Source organism: Hakea prostrata, chromosome 3, assembly GCF_041222555.1.
Source record: "Hakea prostrata isolate BN-2017 chromosome 3, UWA_Hpros_2, whole genome shotgun sequence".
Taxonomy (NCBI): Eukaryota; Viridiplantae; Streptophyta; class Magnoliopsida; order Proteales; family Proteaceae; genus Hakea; species Hakea prostrata.
The window spans coordinates 42,224,098-42,238,184 of record NC_142602.1 but is presented as its reverse complement, the minus strand read 5'-3'; positions in this window follow the sequence as shown (position 1 = coordinate 42,238,184).

Genomic DNA, 14,087 nt, shown 5'->3' with positions numbered 1-14,087 from the left:
GGCTAGCTACAATGAAGACTTCAGTGACGGTACCGAAGAAGATCCTTCGGCATATCAGGGTTAGCCTTTGGATAGTTTGGGAGCAGCCATGTTCGATCTCTATGGTCTTCACTTTTGAAGAGCACTTATATTTTGTAAAGGAGACTTATGAGTAGATGCCCACCCCCTTTCTTTGTGTCTATTAAACTTGGAGAATTTGTAATAACTTTTGATTTATCTTTATAATTTGGGATTGTAATTAACTAGATTTGACCACACTTTCCGCTTGATTGAAGGAGTGGATTTTGCCCTTTGCCTTTTTTATTTTATCTCGATAAGATATTTATTTCAACACTCTGATTATCTTTGGTATCTCATTTCCGAATTCTATTACTATCAATTGCTTAGCTTGATATTGATTGTTCATGATTATGTTATCGCTGATGTGGGTGGTATGGTCCCTGGACTAAGGATCTTTGGGGTTGTGGATCACATCTCGGGTATGCCAAATAGAGTACCGGCTTGGTGGGTGTGTGAGTGGTATCGAGCCCATGGTTCGGGTAAGACCCTAACCCACGAGGCGATGATGGAACATTCCGAGTTACAAATCGAAAGGTAACTCAAGTACTCTTAGAGAGGAATAATAGATAATCGGGATTAGTAACTAAATAAATGAAACTTAACTGATTATGGAATAAGACACAATAATATAAGCAAAACAACCGGATCTCATTAACAACATAAGAAATTTTTACAAGTCTGAAAGAAAGTACATCTGAAGAGCATAAAAAGGAAATTCCTAGTGCTATCTATGTAGGTGATCTGCTCTGACGATCTGTCTGATCTCTCCTCAATCTGAACTCCTCCTCGAGTCGTGCAAACCTCTCACCTAGAGTGCACATATATGACTCTATCTTCCTCTGTCCAGCCTCTAAAGCATCCTGTCGAGCCTCGATCCTCTCGAGTATGGAATGAATCGAAGACTGCTAAGAAGCCACACGTGGAGTCTCAGAAGTCCGGTGAGATGAACCCCCAACCTCGAAGAATCGTGGAGTAGGAATCTCCTCATGCCCCTTATCAACATCCTGAGCTGGAGCATCACCGTGACCATCATCGTCTCCATGCTCATCTCCATCGTCATCATCCTCATCATCATCCCCATCCTTTGAGGCATCATCCTCGACACCCCCAGCGATGTCGGCCTCATCATCTGATCTAATTGCATCACGAAGCCCCATCTTCCTGATCGACCATGCACAGAGGTCCTCACCTATCTCTATATCAGGAATCATCAGTGTGTCCTCTAAGCCCACCTGGAAGTACTCGAAGATGCATGTCAGGACTCGACCCGGGGAACTCAACTCGGTCTATCATGACATGCTGTATGATGTGAGCCAAGTCTATCTGCACTCCAGTGTAAATGTTGTAGATGACTAATGCCTCCATAATCGTCACCCTGTTGTGATGCCATGCCTTCGGAAGGATGTTTCGCCCGACGAAGCGAGCGATAACTCGAGCCGATAGCCGCATAGAAGTGCCGCTCCTGGGCATATAGCAGTTCTCATTATCCCACAGAGTCATGCATACCTCGTGTGTCTCATATGGAAGAAGAGCCTGCTGTAATGTTCGTGCGAGCGGGGAATCCACCAACGGAAATCTGGTATGGATGGCACCCCCAAGATCGTAGCCAACTCACTGGTGGTGAATGTGATCTCGATGCGTCTAACCATGGAGTTGATGACAATTCGAGGACCGTCTCGTGGGTCATCCTCGAATCGGTAGGTCAGGTTACTATAGAAGTACCTGACGAGCTCTGGATAGACCAAAAATGGCGTGGTGTACAAAGGTAGCCATCCCATTGCCTCTAATCTCTCCCGGATGCGGAAGGTCTCTAGCTCGTCCAAGACTACCAACCCCCCGTACTCGATCGGTATGTCGTAGTAGTACTCATACGGGAACTTTGCTCGAGGTGATATGAAAAGGTCCTCCTCGGTAACCTCCTGCCATGGAGCATGCCCTCGACCTCTGCCAGCCCTCCGTCCTCCTCTAGGCATGATGAATATGTGGAGACAAGAAAGTGATTTCATTTTTGATTAGTCCCTGTGCGCATTTGTTAGATGAAGGGCATTTTCGTAATTGTTCAAAAATTTTAAATTTTTGTGAAACTGCGATTCGAACATACTAGTATGTGCTTAAGACTTGGATAAACATGCTGGAATGGTTTTTTTGGTGAAAATCCACCATTTTGACCCCGTGGAAGAGAAAATTCAGCAAGAAGTAAGAAGGAAAATCCCTCCCTGGGCTAGGTTTGGTAATTTTTGGAGATTTGGAATTTCGGCGAACCGAGTGTGGGAACACCTTCCCCATGGTAAATTAGTCATGTGGGACTTGGTTTCATGTCAAAATTCAAATTGGTTTAAAAATGGGACAAGTGTTTGCAAAGTTGGAAATTTTTTAAATGAATAGTAATTTTGGAACGAAAGTGTGTGTAATCTTGTGTTCTATGCTTGGTTTTGTTTGTAAACTAATGGGAACATTTTTCTAAACATCCCTAGGCATGTTTCTAACCATTAGCAACAAGCATTTTGCATTTTTGAAGAAAAATCATATCATGGTAAGTGAAAATGCAAGAAAAGAGAAGAAGAATGGAAGACTTACCTGTGTTGATGATCAATGTAGTTGGTATGATGTTGTAGAAGCCTTGAATCAGTCCTTAATCCCTTAGAAACCTTAAGAGGAACTTTTCCCCAGAGCCAAAAACGAAATGGAAGTGTTTTGAAATGAAACAAGTGGGCCATATATTCTGTTTTCGCGCAGATTTTTTTTGGGTCGATACTATTGGTCGATACCATCGACCCAAAGTATCGATTAATAAGGGGAAAATTTATGCTGATGGGTTTTTTGTGGAAATTTATTTTGTGACTGGATTTTTAGCAATGTTGGATTATAATCTTGTTATGTTGATGATTTTAAGCATGATTTGGGCATTCTAATCTTTTGATCAAGTGATTATTGACGAGTTTAAATTTTCGATGTTGTAATCCTTGATTTTTGCAGAATGGTGCTTTTAAGAAATCATTTGATTGCTTCCAATAATTCCGGAGTCGACGATGTGCTTATTGGGGTCCCGAACCAGCAAGAACAAAGGGAGAACCCCGTCCCTAATGGAGTTCCCAATGCCCCTGAAATCGGAAGCTTCAAAGACATTGCTAGAGTTATGACCAACATGATGCAACAACAGGCAGCACAATTCAATCAAATGATGACCGGATTTATGACCTTGCGAGAAGAGAACAGAGCAAGTGGTTCAAGGAACCCTGGCCGTGCAGCTCCGTATATGGAGAGGTCCACAGAGATCCCGCATACCAAGCTGATGGAGAGTTTTCTTAAGCTTCAAGTACCATCTTTTACCGGCGTGACCAAGGATGCCCTCTTTCCTAATAGATGGTTGAGAGAACTGGAGAAGGCATTCAAACACCTGCAGTGTTCATATATTCAGAAGGTGTTGTTTGCAGAGCAGAAGCTTCAGCATGAGGCTGATGCATGGTGGACCTCCACCAGGCCTATTCTTGAAAATCTCCATGTTGGTGTGATTTCTTGGGAGTTATTTAAAGAAGCTTTCTGTAGGAACTATTTCCCTGAGTTAGTGAAAGATGCCAAGGAAGCGAGTTTATGGCATTAGTACAAGGTTCCCTTTACGTCTTTGGAATACCAGCAGAAGTTTGAAGAGCTCTTTTTCTTTGCTCCTAATTCCTTAGGCTCCAATGTTGCCAAAGCGAAGAAATTCTTCAAAGGATTGCGACCTTCGATCAAAGTTCACCTCACTGCCTTGCCTCTTGGGAGCTATGCTCAGGCCGTTGAGAATGCGAAGAAAATTGAGGAAACTGAGAAGGAGAGTACGCGAGCACAGAGACCTTGGCAATCAAGACCTCCTGGATTTGTTGATCGTACTGACCGTCGTTTTGCGAGGCATGCACCATACCCCACTCCTACCTTCCAGCCACGGAGTGTTGGGCCGAGTCCAAGTCTTTGTTCATGTAGGCCAGTATGGCCAGACTAGTGGGACCGACCTGCGGGAATTGTCCAGCCTCCCCGACCTGGAATGGTGCATCCCAGGCCTACATCTCTGAGACCTCCAGTGGCAGGTACCTCTGTTGGACCAAAGGATAATGTTTGTTTCTTTTGCAAGCAGCCTAGCCATTTTGCCCATTTCTGCCCCAAGAAGTCTTCCTAGCCTAGTGCTCCTGTTCAGAAGAGTGTCCCTGCCCCTCCTTCTGGCAATGTATTTAGCATATCTGGTGCTGAGCAAGACCCTTGCCATGAAGTTGTAACAGGTACATTGTTAGTTGCTTCTTTTCCAGCATTTGTGTTGTTTGATACGGGTGCATCTCATTCATTCATTTCATCTACTTTTCTTTGTGAAGACTAACCTAACACCCAGATGTTTATCTAGTTGTTTGTCAATTTGTACCTATCACATCCCGGTAGATAAAGCTTGGTGGATGATCTTCATCGAGATCATCACTCGCTTTTGAAGGAAAACATGCATCTATTCTCTTTCCTTATTTAGATTGATGTTCTTCAGTCTTAGATCTATTTTTCTTGAGGATCTATGCATGCTTATCATGATTTCTTTGTCGGATTAGCGATCCATCATCCTATAGTTTCTCGTCCATGATTTTTACTAAGAATTCTTCAAGAACCATGATTGATCTAATTATGGTAAGTTTTTGTTTCCTAATTTGTAACTTGAAGACTTGATATGATTAGAGTTTTGAAGTCCTCTATATACTAGCATACTATCATTGTAGTTTCCCCCTTGTTTAGTACCCTTTTGAACCACCAAATTCGGTTTTATATTCTAAAATCTTTGATTTTTTAGGCCATTGTCTCTGTTGGTTGACTCATTGGTCGAGGCGATGCAGTAGACCAATGAATCGACCAATGAGGACAGTAACCTCATATTTGGTATGTTTTGGATGTTTTGATATCTTTCCTTCTGGGTATCTTTCCTAATATGTTATATATACTTATTTAGGACTTTCTTTCCAAGTTTAGACAAGATCTTACTTGATTTCCCAAGATCCTTTGCGAGTTAGATAAGGTAAAGATGGTTATTTCCTTAATTACATAGATTGCATGTTGTAGTTTCTATATTTAAATCTCTTTGATTTAATTCCTTAATTATATTCTTACACTGATATACTACCGATGCAATTCTTGATTACAGTAGCATTACTTGTTTATGTAAATTGATTCATGTATAATTTAATTACCAATTACATACAAGTTTCATGTTGTTATTGATTTCTTTCCATATAAGAAGTTACCATATATGTGATATGATGGATTTATGCTTGTGAATGATTAAGTATGGTTTGGAAAGGGGAGGTGTCTTTTTGACACATCTGTCCTTGGACAAATATGGGAATATTATGGGATGTTTCCAGAGATGCCCTTTGGACACCTTCATAAACTGTTGGATGACATATTTAGGGCTATCTAGTAGTGTTTGGCTAGGATGTCCTATTATGTCAGACCCTAATCGGATGGGTATTAAGACTGAACGACCCGGGGTAGCAATGGGGATTCATGGGTGCTCAAGATCGGTAACCAACCCGTGAGAGGACAGGAATCACATTGTGGGGGCCATTTATTGGTAGAGTTGCATATGGATAGACTTGGGCTCACGGGCGCTCAAGACCGGTAACCAACCCGTGAGGGGACGTGAGAGCTTCCCGTTTACCATATGTGGAAGACCTATAGGGTTGATGAGTCCGTAGTCAGGGACTATGACGACTCTAGTGTGAAGGATGCCGGAAAGGATCGCCAGGATCGAGGAATGGACGTATCTCGATCTGACTTGATGTAACTATGTAGGAGACTTACATTTGGCTAGGCTCTAACCCTGACATGCGCCAGTACTTAAACCAATGGTGATGTGAGAGAGCGGTGACTTAACCCCCAGCCATGGAATGTCTCGAGGGATGCCGGACCCACTACCAAAAGGCGTTGTGTGATGAGACCTTCCTACGCTTTGAAATCCTGCTATTTATGTTATTATGGATTAAGCGCCTCACTTGGTTTTCTTTGAAACTCACTCCTTTTTGTACAATATCTTTTGTTAGATTACTCTACTGTGTGCGATGACTACGAAGGTCAATATGAGGAACCGCAAACTAAAGAAGCGTACTTTACGCAAGTTGTTGGCAACTATGAAGATTACGCTCGAGGATTCCTCGAGTGGTCTTACTTGTTACCGGGATTAGCCCTACTATGGAGTGGGAACGTGCGAGCGTCATTGATGAAGTCTATGTTTATGAAGACGTTCTTTATAAAGTAGAAAAGACTCTAGCTTAGTTTGTTTTATCTTTCTTTCTTGTCTTTAGAACCAGTTGTTGTAATCTTTCTTTTGACTTGCGATCTACTTTTCCGCTGATTGGTAGAGTGATATTCCGCCTCACTTTTCTTTATGATTTAGATTCATTGATTGTCTTTCGTACTCTGATGATATATGATTTATTCTTTCCTTATTCAAATCTCTCATTTATAGTTTGCACATAGATTATTTATGTTCATGATTATGTTATTTTTTATGTGGGAGGTTGAATACCTCGATACTTGATCTTCGGGGCTGTGGATCATACACTCGGGTATGCCAGGTAGGGTACCGGTTGGGTGGATGTGATAGTCCGCAAGGCAAAAAACAGGTCTTAGATTCTTCGAAAGCCACAAACTCCTTTGGAAGTTATTCCAACATTGAAAAGGGTCTTACCTAGCATTGTAGGACCTTCTAAAGAGTGTCAAGCTAGGTCCCAAGTCCATCAAACAAGCATTACCACGACAAGCTACAACTTCTTCTCAAAGTCAGATAGGGTTTCCATAGAAGAAACTCCATCATCAATCCCCATGGGCTGTGGCTAAGACTCAAAGGATTCAATTGAGATGGTCCACAACTGCCTTCTACCTTCACTTTGGGTCTTCGGACCTACAAAATAGATTTCTGGATTAGGGTTTGAGCTAGATCTCACATATGGGGTTTGCATAAATTGGCCCGGCAGTTTGAGCATTCCCAACCGATCTGTTCCCACTAAATTGACTTTGCTTGTTCGAGCGAGCATTCCTAGAACTTTGTCCTATAGTCCTGGGCTGAAATGTCGAAGTAGGGTAAGGTGTAGGTCTGGTAAACTTCCTGTCAGTCCTGTCAACAAAACCAAAATTTATGTTTTGCCAAGGTCTTTGAAGACAGGAACTTTCCTTCTCAGACTCTTCAATCTTCGTCGAGTTCTGTACTATCTGGGCATAACTCTCAATCAAGAGGATGGTGAGATATGTCTTGATAGCAGGTCTCAGTCCTTTGAAAAACTTCTTTGCTTTAGTACGATCAATTCTTAATCAATTAGGAGCGAAAAAGAATAGTTCTTCAAAATTCTACTGGTATTCCAACATCGAAAGAGGTCCTTGCACAAGGTGTGAAATCCAGCCCTAGCCTAACCCTAACCCTGACCCGGAAACCTTTGTGATTGTAGGTTCGAAGACCCAAAGTGGAGGAAGAAGCCAACTGTGGGCCCTCTCAATAGAAGACATGGTGTTTGACCCCGAACCCATGGAGATTGATGATGGTGCCCCATACTTGGAAGCACTGTCAGTTAGTTGATGGACCTAATGCACTCCCGGACTTGATTCGAAGGTGATTCTCGACTTAGACTAGTTAATTGAGATGTAGGAAGAAGCCCATTCGGTTTTGAGTTGATTTGGCCCTTCATTTCCCTATTCTAAGTTGCTATCCTAGCCTAGTCGACTGGCCAGTCAACCAAGCAGTCAGTCAGCTGATTTTTAAATACAAGAAAATCTGATTTTTAAGTTATTTTATGCTCTACGTAAGGGGACTTCGTAGTTATAACCTTATTCTATTGGTGGATCCTCCCGAGAACTTGGGAAGACTCCTCTTAGGCCTCTCCTTGGTAGTGGTGAAATGCTCTTACAATATTCTTTGTTTCTCATTCCCAAGATCATCTATAAGGTATGTAATCTCTCATTCTCTCTCTAATCTACAACTGATTATTCTTGTTGTTGGGACTATGAAGAAGGTGTTGCAACCTTGCAACCACCTCTTGTATTGTCTCTTTTGATTTGTATAAACCCCCTCCCTATTCTATCAATGCTATACATCTTATATTGGATTCTTAACCATGCATTCCTATGATTTTCTTCATAACAACATGATTTCATCTTCTAAACTGATTTCTCTAGCATACTAGGTCTGATTACATTTAGTAATTGTCTCTAATCTATTGCTCATCATTCTATTGATTGAATCCCTGATTTCCCTCTACATTGACAATTGATTTCATTGAAGAACATGATTTTAGCAATTTAGAAGTTAGGGTTTCAAATTGGGGAATCTTGTTTTGATCCTTGTTGTATGTTAAATCTTCATTAGAAGCCAACTTGATCTTCAGGGCTGTGGATCACTCCTTCGAGTATTCCAGATAGGGTACCTGCTACCTACTAGGTGGATGTGACAGACACTGCATCTCTCGGTGTTCATTCCTTTTCTCCAACCTTTTCCTTTCCCTTGTTCGGGTTTCTCGAGGTTGGTGTTGCTGAGTGGTCGGGAAATGACCCAGCAACTTCTTTCTGCCTTTGGTGGCCCTCTCTGATTTCATCAGGGTTAATCACATTAACCTATTGTCCTACTCCTGGGGCGACCTGTTGGCAGATACTCATTCGAACCAGTTCGTTCAAGCTCAAGAGTTGTTTCTAGAGCTCATTGAACTGATTCATAATAACGAATTGATCATGTCGCTCTGGAGCAATTTCTTGATGAGGAACCTTGGTAACTGTCACATCCACCATAAGGGTACCTGATAACTCTATGAAATAGAGTTAAGATTGGTAACATTATACTTGAGATGGCTTGATTTAGGAGTGTCTTGTCTTTGTGTTAGTGATAGCATTCATTAGATGTTGTCTTATTTAGTCTTAACATGTTGCATCTTGTTTAGTTCATTATTGTCACTCTTACATGAATTTCTCTTCAGATTTGTGGATGAATTTGATTGTGAAGTTTGCTGCAGCATTGCTACAACAACGGAGCAGAATATTCTCAGATCCAATTCAAATGGAAATGACCAGAAAGGGCCAACTTAAGTGGACAATATTCTTGTAAATACATGATGGTTCTCATCCCTTGATCTCAGGAGGAATGTTCTAATCCTATGGCCAAGTTCTACCCTAATGATTGAATACATTTATAGAGGAAAGAAAGACAAAAGAGGAGAAGGAGGCAAGAGAGAATACATAGCTGAGAGGAGAGAAGATAGAATGAAGGCTGGTCTCATGCGGAAGCAAGGAGAGCTGCTGGAGTTGCTGATTTACTGGAGAAGAAGGTTGGAGCTCGTGTGGAAGCATTGAAGCTTTAGTTTATTTTCATTCTTATAAACTTATCTTCTCATCTTCTAGCTTTATGTTAACAATAATTATTGCTGTATTTTTAATGTCTTTTATGGGCTAAACTTGTGTTGTGTTGGGATGATAGTAGTACCTAACCTGAATTTTGAGATGTACTTATCATATGTGCTTTAGTTTTACTACAATACAAGTTGTTATCAATGAATTCAGCATGATATATATTGGTTAATTTCTGTTCTTGATGAATCTTTCATGAACGATTGTTATGATTGAGTTAGCTGAAAAGTTAATGCAGTCTAAATGTTTGTTGAATTGTGTGAGTTAGCATAACCTGTAATTAGTTGTGTTAATTAGTAGGTTGGGTAGGAATACCCAATTACCTCACATTACCATTGATTGGATTGGGTTTAAATTGCATTTATATTTCAATTCTTCATAGGAATATGCAGATGTTGATTTAGGATGCTAGCTTATGTGTATTGGAAAATATCATATTGCCATTCATTCCAAGTTCTTAATATATCTTGGGGTTGTAGTATTACTTTAGTATTTGCATTATAAAATTCAGGGGAAGGGAACTTGATTCCTAACACACTTTTCACTCACTAAGTTCATTCTATTGCTCAATCTCCAATTTAGTTCGTTAGTTTAATTAACTGTCATTTGGTCATTTAGTCATTTAGTTAGTCAATCACAAATCAATCTTTTTAATCTTGTTTAATTCAGTTTTACTTTTACATTGAAAGTTAAGGATAGAATTCTCCGTGGGATCAATACTCTACTTATCATTTATTACTTGATTGCGACACGTGCACTTGCGTAACATCTTGGTACACAAGCAACAGTACCCTATCTAGATTACCCGGTGGAGTGATCCACAGCCCAAAAGATCAAGTTTAGGAACAATCGTATCCATTTAGCACAATAATTTAATCAAAAGCAAGAACAAATCAAAATTTCAAATAACTTAATAATAAAAGTCAATGAAGAATCTCAGAAGAATCACAAAGAGCATCAGAGTGCGGAAAGATACTAATAAAATAATTAATCAAAATATGAAATGAGGCGGAAATCCATCCTTCAATAACAACGGAAGGTAGATCGAGATAAGGTGCAGGTTACAACCAGTTCTTAAAAGAAGGGAAAGGAAAGGTAAACAACTAAATTACAGTTTCTTCTAACTTATACAATGTTTCCTAGATAACAAAATTATAAGAAACTAGGTCAGGCCACATCTGCTCTTGACAAATATCAGTCTCGAACTGCTAATCTTTATCAACGTATTCACCACCACCAGTGTGGTACGAGTCACCGACTTGTTCTTCAGAGTGTTGACTGTCACAGTCAACAATAGTAGTACCGGCAGAAAAGTCTAACAAAATATGTTGCAAAAAGGAGTGAGTTCAAAAGAACTCAGCAAGGTAGTCATTCCATAAAACATAAGCCATATGATACAAACCATAACATGATGCAAATATGATATAAAACATATGATGCAAGTATGGTTCTAACTCTACGAATGCTGGTCTCTAAGGTAGACATGCTTTAAGCCATAGCATCATACTTCTTTGGGATCGTCTGTCACTCCCCCTCAATCATACAAGATATCTTGGGTCTACCGGGATAATTGGTAAAGTCCTCATCAAACCATGGTTGGGGATTAAGTCACCACTCTCTCACATCACCATTGGTATAAGTATTGGCACATGTCACGGAGAAGCCTAGCCCAATGTAAGTCATCTACTCAGTCGTATCATGTCAGATCCGGATACTTTCCCTATGGCACCGATCAACTCGGTTCTGTATCCTTCACACTAGAGTCAGCGTATCCTATGGCACCAACCAACTCGGACTACGGACTCATCAACCCTATTGATTATCCACAAATGGTAAACGGGAAGCTCTCACGTCCTCTCACGGGTTGGTTACCGGTCTTGAGCGCCCGTGAGCCCAAGTCTATCCATTTGCAACCCTACCAATAAATGGCCCCTTTCGGGTATCCGCAGTATGGTTTAAGTCCTCTCACGGAGTGGTTACCGGTCTTGAGCGCCCATCAACCATACTCTACCATGGGTCGTTCGGTCTCGATACCCTTCCGATTCGGGTCTAATACACAAGGATTAGTCCTAGCCATACACCTAGACAATCCTATGTATGTCATCCAATAACCCGGGAAAGTGTCGATGGGCACTTTCGGAGAACATCCCATACTATTCCCTCCGATGCCCAAGGACAAAAGTGTCAATAGAACACTCCCCAATCCCAAGTTATACATAAGCAACCACATACTCAAGTCCAACATCTCACATACATTTGATATATCATCATAATAGAAGTTCAGTCATAATATTGAAATGATTCATCATAAGTATAAGTGACAATAATAATTAATCATTTTAACAAGAATATATGAAATCACAATACTACTGTTCTAAAGCATGTATAACAGTCCTATGATGTTCAAAAGTAATAAAGAGACCATGTTCACTAAGTATAAACACCAAAACATAAGTTCATAGCCTATGTGTTTATGGAGATAACCATCCTTACCTTAATCGAGTCGAAAACTAATCCCAAATATCACTTAGAATAGCCCAAAAGTTAGTGTTGGTACCCTAGACAACATACAAGTAACATCAAAGAAGAAAACAATCGAATCAGAGGTCAAACGAAGCAATTCGGCCAAGTACAGTGATGTTACCATTTCTTGGTTGATTGGCTTGGTCAACTGTCAGTCGACCAAGGCAGTCGACCAAGACTTGTTAACAATGGGCAGAATTGAAGATTTGGTCCGAAACTGACCTTCCGGTGCTCCGATTGACACAAAATTTGGAGAGCATGATTATAACAATATGAGGACACTACACACCAAATTTCATGACGATCCAACGGTCCAACTGAAAACCCCCAATTTGAAACCCTATGTTCTATATGCTAAATATCAAGAATTGAATTGGAATTGATTGTATTTGCAAAAAATGATGGGGAATCAATTAAGGGAATGATAAGAACTAATTTAGAATCACAAATTCATAGTAAATCAGACCTAGCATACATCTACACATCAGTTTTGAGTCAAAGAATAGATTGAAATGAAAGGAATCATGGAATTGCAATGTAAGTAATCATAATGGAAGTATATCATAGCAAGAATGAAGTGAGATTGATGGAAATGAAAGGGAAAGCTAATGGCCAAGTGTTTTCAAGATTGCAGCACTTCAGCCATGGTCCCAAGAGTAGTAATTAATAGGAGATTGAGTAGATTAGAAGAAGAATAAGAGGAATCATACCTTGAGTTGATGATTGAGGTGGAAAACTAATGATTGGAGTCAAGGATCTTCACAAACACCAAGGGGAGCCCAAAAGAGAGTGTCACTTTTTGTTCTTTGGAGTGCCAATGATCGGGGTAGGCCCTCATTCATGAATTCCAAAAAAGGTAGGGTCAAAATGGTAAAGATTTTTGTGATTTTCGAATTCCATTACTGGTGGTCGGCTGGCTGGTTGGTGGGTGGTCGACAAAGACATGACAGAAACTTCGGACGGGGATTCGGAGGGCTATCTTGGGTCAAATTGAGCGGGGTTTTCTCCTACAAATCAATCAAGAAGTCTAGTTTGGGAAATACTTCGGATTGAGCACGGGAGTTCATTAGGTCCCACGAACTAAGCTCACCTTCTTCAGGATGCAGATTGAAAACTAACAACGACAATGCTCTCAAGTGAGGGCATCATCGACAATGTCCAAGGGCTTGGGCTCCGACACCAAATCATTAATCTATTTCCCCCACTTCGGGTCAAACACCATGTCTTCCAGAAAGAGGGCCCACAAGGACAACTTCCATCATTTTGAGACATGGATCTACACTAAGGAAAGATCGGACATGATTTCCTAAGGCTCTCAAGATAATAACTCCTGAAATCAAGGTCCAACTTCATGGTCTAACATCAAACAAATCTTTATTTACCCAAAACAAATAGGGTGCCCCGGTCTGGGTTTGGGCTAGATTTCCACGGTAACTCTAGGGGATAAACTCCTAGTATTAATTTCTTATTCGTGTTCCTTTGGACTCCTCTTCGGTTATCCTCGCTAACCTCGTTTGCACCATGACTTCTTGATGTGTTTCCCACAGACAGCACCAGTTTTTGTTGTGTTTCTGCTAGCCCAATCAGCCGAGTGTACCTACAAGAATGTGCTCGACCGGGGTGGGTGGTCAAGTTGCACCTCCGTGATCAAGTTAGAAAAGTTTTTTGAATGAGAATTTTCCAGATGCAACAAACAATAATGAGAGTAATAGTTGTACTCAACTTACCTTCTTCCCTTGCCTGTTCGTCTTTTTATAGAATTCTTAAGTATTTGAGTTTATCTTGAACTCAAACCTCATCCAACTACATTCCCATTTGAACTTCTTTAATTGAGTTCACCTTAAATTCGATTAGGTTAATCCAAATGTCTTTATGATTTGGAATCTCTGTTATGAGTAAGTACTCTTCGGTCTAACTTCTGGATGGACCATAACATGGCTGGTGATTTTTACCTGGTAGGACCCAATGGATCCAGTCTAACTTATCTTTTCATTATCACTTAGGATCCTTAATCTCTACTAATAAAACCAATTTAAGGACCAACACTATGTTGTATGAGGCAACTAACCAATCATCGAAATCTTGAACAGTGAAGGATTCGTATGGGTGCTCTT